Here is a 10,954-nt window from a genome sequence, read left to right as displayed (position 1 = left end):
GTTTTGTACCCCGATACAGTGATTAAACCAAGGAGCTTGCATTTGAAACTCCTTGATTAAACCTGATGAAACGAGGTAATTGTCAACTTTTTTTTTTGTCCTTGCTATATTAAAAAGAGTGTATCCGGGGTTCCCCTGTATTACACAACATGTTTGCAATGTTTACTACAGAGTCAATATTTGTGCACGTATGAGTTCATTCATTGGAGTGACATAAGTAGTAGTTGATTTATGTTACTCACTTTCACAGATTGACCACCATGTTCTCTATGTTTGCAATACATGTATTCTATTGTGCTCCCTTGCTGGATACAGTGGCCTCCTGTTATAATGAAGTCCTAGGGACCGGCAGTTTTCTTTCGTTTTATTGAAATTTCATTATAATTGAACAAATAAACAATACAAAACATACAGCAGATAATGTTGCGGGCTGAATTTTAACTTCGTTGTGAGTGGAATTTTGTTATAATCCTGTTCATTATAACGAGAGTGCACTGCATCATGTATCAATTTATTTTGTTATAGTATTTCATGTATTTTTCATTGAGAAATATGAAAATGTATTGAAATTGAAATGTCCAATATAGCATGACTGTAAATTATATTCTAAAAAAACAAAAATGGCTTGATATAGAATGAAAGTTAGCGACAGAAATTATGAATGACTCAAGAAGATGAAAGAAGAGCAAACAGGCAAATGAAATGTTTTTACACTCGTTTGCATTTAATACCAGACATGTAATTATACAGAACATAAAAAGTTAATTACACATTGAATGTAGATAAAGCAAACATCTTAAAATGAAAAGATTCTCATGTACAATACTTCCACATCTGTTTAAAATTCTGGTATACTTTTGAACACTACCAATATTCTTTTTCGTTTTGTATTTGCTATCACACATAATTTTGAGATTTCTCAGTTTAATCCAAGCTCTTATCAAGTGTGTTGTTTCTTGACTCCCAATCGAGTAATGTGAAATAAAGTCAGTAGAGTGATGTGCTTATTCATATTTTACAAAAGAAGAAACATTCTTTTTTTTTTTAATGATTTAACGTGCAGCGCTTACAATAACTAGGTCTTCCCCGTGTGTAACTTGCTTTCAATACATTTGAGCTACTATTCAGCAACATGCATGAATAACTTGAAACCTACATCAAATCAATTTCATACAGAAAACTTGAGAGAAGAGAGACACAGATTTCCTCATGAAACAGATATGATATGTGAGTAGGTGCTTTCTGACTGCCATTTCTAATGATATCACAATTGATTTCACATACAGCCCCTTGAAAATATTTCATAAAATCAGTCGGTTGGATACACTCATCAGATTATGTACCCATAATCTGATTAATGCACCTCTGTCTTCTCACACATTGAGCAAACTTCACTTATGAAATCCAATTTTTTGTTGAAAGAGTCAAGGGTGTTGCATTGTAAGATCAAACATTTTCAGCCATTTGAATTGGAAAAAAATATTCAATGATTACATTTCACTGAAAAGTGACAACTCAATCACTAAATAATAAATCACAAATACAGGTCAAAGGATAATCTATAATTCCTTCTTTTTTTCAAAGAGGGGGAAAACTGTTAATACCAAGACCTGCAGATCTGCACAATAAATCTAAAATGCAAGTACAGGCAGGTTGGGGAAAAAAAAAACCTCTCATGAGTAGAAGGAAAAATAATTAGGGGAGAGGTAGAGTTGACTGGGCACTCTTCTGCTCAACTAGGAGATTTATAAGAATGAGAAAAAAATAGTGAAATGGGAAGAGGTAATTCTGCATTAATGCTAAAAGGATATAGTGGAGACTTCCATTAAAAATAAAAAAAGAAGACAAATTTTGGAAACTGTAAATAATCTTGTGTTTTGTAAAACAATTATGAACTAAATATCTCTCTGGGAATATATCATTAAACAACATGATAGCAACAAACTTAAAGGGATTTCATTAGGTAGTGGGGAAAGATGAGTTTGGCATAGATGCTACACAATTTAAAAAAGAATGCATAATACTGACAGCTCATGCATTCTGATCCATGGTGTAATGAAGAGTGTAGAAAAGGTGAAGATCATTTTATCTCTGTGATTATTTGCCATATATAGACCAGCTACATTCAAGTAGAAGCTTCCCCGTTGTTTTGTTCAAAGGAGGCTCGACCTGGATCAACCAAAGTCAGTTGGGGGTGGGGAAATTAGAGCTCAACAGAGCCAGTGATTGAGGCATTGATTGGATATGAAGTAACACAAAATGCCTTCATTTTGCCATATCTTGGGGGGAAAGAAAATCAAATCTCTGATTCTATTTCGGACACTAGAAATGCCCTTGTCACAACATTTCACACTCTAAAAGAGCCACTTGACATGGGGGGGACAAAAGGAAGAAGATGAAATAGAAATGAAAAATGATTAATTTGAATGGGTAATGAGCCGGGACTTCTCTATGCCAGTGGCTGCTATTTCAGTTAGTCCTACCTCACAGGTCTATACTTTTGCCTTTCTTGGTGTAGTTTAGGCTGCAACATTAAGAGAGATACAAAAGCACTAAACACACCATTTATATGGACACGCAGGTGGTCAAGCATTGTACTGATATATTGACACACCACCGATGTTTGTCTGTCCTGCTTGTGAAATCTGACTGGAAAAAAATTTAAGGACAAAAAACTTTGTGTGCTGAATTCTACCACACACCAAAAAAAAAAAAGAAAAGAAAAAAAAAGTGCTCTTCTGCTCAAACTTTTTTCCCCATCTGCATGCCAGCATGATACACAAAAGAGACAGAGAGAGGGAAAGATAAAACACACACATACACACACACTGAAAAAAAAATCTTCCTACAAAATGTGAAAAAAAAACCCTCAACGGAATGCTGTTTGAATGATAGAAAAGAACACGTCTTCAACACATACCATAATATACACTGAAGCTGATAGACTCCACACAGATTAAATTGTTTGTCACAAGAAAAAAAAAAAATCTTGAAAATATAAATGCTTAAAACTTGTCTTTCTGCACACATTTTTATCTCTTTCACTTCTACCTAGTTGAGAAAAGGAAAATGTGTATAAGCATAGATATGTACACTCTATAATCTTCCATTTAGAGACCAGAATGTCAATGAAGAGAGTGGCGTTTCTTTGATATAACACTTGTATTTCAGTTGCCGGTCATCATGGTGAGATTCAAAGACATACAGAAGGTTTGCTCACAGCCACGTTGTGAGTGTTTCCTATCAAAGACTGTTGTAGATTTGCACTGATCAGATACCAACATAATGAGCTCCCCTGACATGGCTCTGTGAATACACTGACGAAGCACTTAACCAAGTATGTATGGATTAGCAGTACATTTGAACTACACCATCCTTTTAATGTTGTTTTTTTTCTTCAAAATTTCCAATTATGATACATATAATTGTATTAAAAAATATCCCATTAGTTATTGAGAACCCTGCTTATTGTTTAATAATTAAAAAAAAAGGGTGAGAAATACTTGTTGTTGACATGTTCCAATCATATCAAGGCAATTACCCCCAAGGACAATTACCCTGTGATAAGGTTAAAGTATATATTAGGGTGGGATAGATTTAGGGTTAGAGTTTGGGTTAGGGATAGGGTTAGGTTCAGGATTGGGGTTAGGGTCAGGGGAAGGATCTGGGGTAATTGTCCATGGAGTAATTGCCCTAGAACCCTCAACACAGCAACATGAAGATAGTTATGGGTGAGTAGCAACTAATCTGGAAAAATATCTTACCAGATGGAATATTTTAAAAGAAAGATTCCCCCTCCCCCATATGCATTGGGATGAGTTATAAACAGATCATTTCTGGTACACCTATGGAAGTACATGAAAGTAAGAGAGAGAGAGAGAGAGAGAGAGAAAGGAAGAAAGATGGGCAGAGAGGGGTAGAACACTTTGGAGAGAAACAAGAAAATGTGAGAGACAGGTGTCGGGGGAAATATTCTCACTCATGATGTGGCAACTTGACCGATAAATTGTAACTGATATTTTTTGGAAATAAATATCCAAACTCCTTCTTAATCAAGTTTGTACACAAAAGCTAATATAAACCAAACTCCTCAAAGTTGTAGCCCCCACATCAACGTCTCTCCCGGTGTACTTCTATATCACTGCATCTATCTGCATGATTTCATAGCTCTGTAATCTTGTCAATTATACAAATACTCTTGTGATATAAAAAGGAAACTCATAGAATAGATTATACATGATCACTGTTAGTAACATTGAGAACAATCATATACAATTGTGTGATTTGTACATTTATACAAATGTGTAAATTTTCTCTATATTACAAAGTTCAAACATTCATTCCAACAGTCACTGCTCTCATCAGGACCTAGAACAATATTTTTGTACACTTTTGAGTCTGTCTTGCACCGAAACAAAATCTGTCTCCAGATTTTATGGGAATCAGACATCAATGAAAACAAACATATTGAACAAGTTTATATCAGTAATTTCTTTTTCTAGCATAATCTATACTGAGATTGAATCAATACAATTAAAGGCAAGGCAACACACAAATAACTCTTCAACCTAGTCTCAATACGTCTGGCACCGCATATCAGGCACACAACCTCTAGCCCAGAAACCGTGGATGCATCTTGAACATAGCTCTTGTGGTAAAACCGCCCGGCCGTAATCTGCATTCACACTCCCTACATAGGCATCATGAGCCAGCATAAACAACGAGCACTTTCTGTTACATTGCCACATGCAGGCTTCTTTACAGTGTGAACATCCCGCAGTTTCTTACACACAACTTGTCTATTAAAAAAAAAAAAAAATGATGCAGACCCAACTTCCATGTAGTAAATGTGGTCTTCGTACAGTCCCCTCAAACTTTTCTTTCATTTGTAACTTTACACAAACCACAGGCTTTGGTAGTATTTGGCACACTTTTACATCAAATCTGGCCTACCAGGTTCTCTTCACGTCTCCCACATGCAGCAAATTTAACTGACAGCCAAGCTACTTTAGATAGGATGTGTGGTGTCATTGCAACACAGATGCCATGACACTTTCACCATGTCGAAGAAAATTGTCTCACTTTAAGATTCTTCAGTTTAAAAGACAAATTTGATTAAGAGGGCCTCAGAAGCTTCATTTCTGAGATGGAATTGGCAACAATCAAATGCACAATAATATTCATCATAATAAATGATTCCTTGCTAAAATGTACAGGGAGAATAATACATTCGTAGAGGAAATGCATGACCTACGACCAACTCTTTGAATGCTCATAGCCTCATACAAATGTAGCAAGTCAACTTTTTTGAGAAAAAGGCCTCTTTCACATTCTCATAGACAAAAATAAAGTAATACACATGACTGCATTTTGAGAGAGATAACGGCTCATGGTTATCAATATTGATCGATAATTCCATATCTCAAGTAGAAGGGAGAAAAAAAAGAAAGGTCAGATGTGAAGTTTTATCTTGGTTTTAACATCTATTATCTCTTTTTTCCCCTAGCCTCCGCCCAAACTTCATCAGGACAGCCAAGATAAGAAGTTGAGCTGGATTGTACTAGCATCACAGATGTCCCACACGTACAGCCTATTGTCTATTTCATTCAGGATTCGCTCCCCTGTTCAGACCCACGCCAGTTTATACCAAAACTCGATAAAGAAACGACGTATAAAGAATCATCGCATAGCGGACAGACCATTCAGACGCTAATCTCGACCGTTCTGGAAAATGTTGTATAGATGTGCAGTTTCCCACTATTATGGTCATGAGTGACAGCTATGAGGTCACCTTTTGTGCACGCTCCTGATAAGCATCGCCCAGTTATACCGTGCTATGGTTGCCATACATTCAGACGCACAATGGATACGATGGAATGCTGATTCGTTATCGAGCTCTAGTTCGAAATGATGCTTTTACCATTGTTTCGTTATACGTCGTTTCGTTAGTCAGCGTTCAGACGTGTAAATTCATCGTATAGCTATACCGTTTTGGTATAATTTTTTTTTGCGTCTGAACACCCAGACTGTCTTTGTCACAACACATTTGTAAATACTGGTCAGTACCATGTTACATGTTCAGACTCGAACAGCTGAGTCACTCTCATCTTAGCATATAATGATGCATTAAGCTGACAACAATGCAATGTCCCACAATCTCATTCCTTCATTCGCCTCTCGCAAAATCCTTCCCACAAATTTAACTTTCGAAAAATATGAGTGGTCTGTCTCTATTGGTCAGGACATAAAATGTATGGTTTCTGGGTTCAATAAAATGCATGAACATTCCTGTGAATTGAATCAGTATGATACCATAATCATTGAATTCAAACTGAAATGAAATCTCTTTTCTTAATGGTCTAATTTCTGAAAAAGATTCAATACCCCTGGTCTGGCGTATTTTCTCATTAATCTTGGAAATGTTTTGTATGTTTCATATGCACCTATTTACGTATCAGATGATTCAATTTTCTGGCAGTACTTACAGAAAAGAGGGCACATGTCTGAAAAGTGATACTTTCGCTATGACATTTCAGCTGAGAAGAAGGACATTACTGCATGGATTACATTCACGCCTATTTGGTTCTTAACTGACATATCAAGGATACATCATATCCCTGGTGTTACAATCCGACCTCTCTGACAAGCTCGTGATGTAGTGTCACTCAGCTGACCACTGTCGGTAACTGTTCACATAGCAATTACTACAGGTCAGGGATGAATGAAACATGTCTGTGTGTGTGCACCAAGTGCATTCAACACTTCATCATTATTCAATCAGAGGTCACTGTCCGATGGACGAAGACAACGCCCTCGATTGCACATGCTCTTCTCAGCATCGTCCTTTCACAAGGTGAATGAAAATGACATCATTATTTATGTGTGTGCAATGCTTTCTTTTACACTTCTGCATATCCTCCCATAGCCAAAGGTCACGGCCTGATGAATTGCCACACCGGATCCTGCCAACATAGAGCCTGAAACACGACATCTTCCCACTCAGCTGTATCTGCCACCTGTTACTACGGGGAATACTGAGCAAGGAGCAAACTTAGCCGCTTGACAGCCATCCGAGTGTCTTCCTCTTACACAATGACATTTCAGTACAAATGAACGTAGAGCCAAGAGATACTGGGTCTTCTATACATGTGCCAATGTGCGCAAGTACGGCATTCACTTCCACTATGTTACAAATAAAACTACCAAACACCTATCTATACAAAAGCATGTATATGTGGGTGATACGTGCATGTGAGTTGTGAGTCCGGGAGCTTTTGATCATCAAGACCGTTTAACCTTGTTTAATCTCACGTCAGTAACACATCCCTTTGGGATGAGTGAACTTAAACCTCACCTTCCTCCAACCACTCTGAATGGTTGGTTATGATTTCCTTAACCCCCCCCCCCCCCCCCCCCCCCCCTTCATTTCTGGTTTGGAGTCAGTCATTTCATGTCAAGGATTTGCCATGGATTTGACTCTGTGCAAGTATAAGCTATACTGGACTCTGACATCTACACTATCCGTGCAGGTGACACACTGAATGTATGCACAAACTCGTAGGCGAGCTCAGGCTATGTACAAAGACCAATTCTTACAGGGTGGGTGCTCCTCAGCGTACTTTGTTACCACATTCCAAAACACATATACACACATTATATATAAATATATATATATATGCAAACACACCACACCCACAACACAGTGGGGTGCTCAAGTATGGATATACTTGGTTGTCCGTATCACAGTCTGCATTCACCCATCTATGCTTCTTACACATGTGCATCTATCACCTGTGTTCTTGGCAGTGGAGGTATCCTTCTGCTCTTTTACATACAGTATTCATTTGGTCAGGCATGATCTGATATCAAAATTTTGCATAGCAGAAAAATTTGAAAAGAAAAATGACAGGATGACGAGGAAAACAACAACAGCAACAACAAAAAACTTCTGAGAGTTGCATCTTCGTCGGTAAAGATTCAGTTCGGGAGCGTATGTCTCCGCTTAAATATTCTGAGGGAAAAAGGGGGTATGGGTAAATCAAGGAGCCCACGTGACCGGATAATGGCATAGACACACGATACATGCAAACTATGAGAGATAATCACTGGAGTGTTTATCTTTCCTCTGAAGAGTATTAAAGATTATAGCCATCAAAACTGTCCTGTTTTGAGTGCTGTCCTGTTTTGAGTGTGTGTGTGTGTGTGTGTGATTTCAGAATTAAAAGCGGTGTTCTGCTACATTTCCAGGGCCCCTGTAAATCTTGCATGCAGCTGAAATCTCGGGTCGCACGAAGCCATCCTTGGTACCATCAATATCGTGCTTCTGGCAGACGATAGCTGTGTGTACATACAATTTGAATCAGTTGCTGGCTTTTCATACACAGCTAACTGCAGCTTTCATCAAAGCACACAAAAATTATTAAACATACAAAAAATTAGAATATGCAATACTGTGCCTGATTTGAAAAAAAAAAAGCAATCAAAGATCACCTCGCCTACCCTACCCCCTACACTAATCAATCTCCTACCAAGTGGGGTTGCACTGCAAATATGTCCAAAGTATCGAGGCAATATAAACCACATTCATATGGCACATACATGTACTATCGGCATTTTCAATCCAGCAATAGCAAGATATTCTTGTTTATTGCTAGAAAAGGAGTTATCCTGGACTGTGGTGGATCATTCAGTTTTTACAATCTTAAATCTTAGTGTAACTACCGGTTCAAACTTTGAAATACTGCTCTGCTTAAGCACGAGGCATATCATAATGAAAGAAGTCTCCCACTAATTTGACATCTTCTTCCTGGGTAAATGAATTTTGATAGACAGGAGGTGAACAGTATTAATTCCCAGGTATTTCAGATTTGCACTAAATTAGACTTTTCTGAGTCTGTTGTACCAACCGAGTAGACCTGCAATCTATGAAGGATATCCTAGAGACAGGTGGTTTCTCAATATTTTGAAAGATTTGAGTCTATGACTCAGTGAAGCTCTTCATAAAGCTTGTAAAATGGGCCAGAGAAAAACCCTTCTTACCACAGACTAGAATAATGCCTCCAGCGACACTTTGTGGCGGAGGCATAAAAAAACCCCAACAAAACAGAGCCCTTTCAAGGCTGTTAACACTGTCAAAGTTTGAATGTAAAAAGAAGGTGGTCTTCCTTTGTATATCTGTTTGTTGTTTGTTCGTTTTTTCCAACAGGAAAACTTTAAAAGAGTTTAATATCAGGCAGGTCAGATTTACTCACTTGGGTGACATCATCACTACATGAGCCAGGGTCTACAAAACAAATGTCGAAAAGAAGGATACATAATACTGGTAGTTGCTCTCTCCACAGAAGCAGTTAGGTGACAAACCATCAGCTTGTAGTATTTCCCCTGTTACCATGGTAACTGCAATCATTTCAGACTACAATAAGTGCCAATGCCACAGCAACAACAAATACTCACAACTGACTTCATTTTGGGGAGTTGCTGCCGAAGTCCTTGCAATGACAACAGCTGTGAGTATTCAGCAGTGATTTATATGAAAAGGGAGCCCTCTAGAGTCTACTTCGGGGGGCGGTCCTATGACTGAAGAACCAAAAGTGAATATCAAAATGCCACACAGCATGAGAATATACGTGGGCGGTTAAATCTCATCCGAAGATCGCTGTCAGACATGATTAATCACAGACGTCTTACTTTTAGCAGAAAGGAAAGGGATAAATATTTTCTCGCAGAGCAGGAGCATAATCTCCAACAACCACAAGCATCTGAATCAAGCTGCACCAGCCCACAGACTTTGTCTGCACATCCAACAGACAAGGGGAACCAACTTGCAGCCTATTCTTTAAGACAAGTTTTGCAGCAACAGTAAAAATAAGTCTTTGCAGTGGACGATTACTGTATACATCATTCATTTCATGAATAGGGACTTGTAGGACAATTTCACGAGTGGATAAGTGTGCCATAGAGACCAAAATGATAGAATGACAATAAACTTTCATCCCTTTTCGAGGAGGAAAATGTATATTACGCCAACGCTGCACACTAGCACTGGTCTGACAGTCCAAGATCAGTAAAAATCACTTTCGGACCAGAAACTTTTTCAGGAATGGACCAGTGAAAAATGGAAAAACTGGGTACCTACAGGTCCAATAGACAGATTGGAACAGTAGAAAAAATGAGTTAGTGTGCAGCCCTGATTACCTAAATGCACGACAATCAACATTGCACTGGTTTCATGAGCAGCAATACGTTGCCATGTCATTATTTGTTTGACTGTCAACTGTGTTGATCTGCATCGCTGTCAAATAGAAAACCACTGCGAAATAAATGTTGTATACAGTAATGTCCATCTGCTTTAAAAGAAAAGATAGAATTGCACTTACAAGTCATGTGCCATTAACAAGCTGCAATTATGATGTTCTTTTACTGGAAAAAGAAAAAAAAATTATGACATGACTGAAAAAAAAACAACACCACCAAAATACTGAAAAGGTAGCAGAATCATTACTGCTGTGATGTCATCCGCTGTATTATATAATGTAATGGAATTGGTATCAAACCTCAATGTACATGTAAGACGGGCTGTGTGTTAAGATGAACTTATTTCTACCGAAGTATGCCTGTGCCTTTGAAATGGCACAATTTAGTCTTCTGTAAGTGGCAAATTCTGACTTTAAATACTGACATTTTTGCCTGTCTGTATCACATGAAGTCAATCAAGATGTTAAAGAGTGGGCAGATGAGATTTGAACTTTTCTTCTTTTAGTGTATGTGTGCTGGACTAAGCTTGGTGACCAGGGACCCTTTGCACAGGATGCGGCATTCACTAATGGTACACGAGTCGGCAGCCCATGCTGAACAACCTGTCTACAGAGCACATGCGCCAGTCTTAAAGAACTACTGTTTGTCATAATTCAGTCTGCAGGATACGTGAAGCTTTCGTAAACTACAATACGCGATC

The sequence above is a fragment of the Diadema antillarum genome, unplaced genomic scaffold (assembly GCF_040938485.1).
Source record: "Diadema antillarum isolate AM-2024a unplaced genomic scaffold, OU_Dant_1.0 seq00000798_RagTag, whole genome shotgun sequence".
Lineage (NCBI taxonomy): Eukaryota > Metazoa > Echinodermata > Echinoidea > Diadematoida > Diadematidae > Diadema > Diadema antillarum.
The sequence above is the reverse complement of the archived record's forward strand: the minus strand, read 5'-3'. Positions refer to the sequence as shown.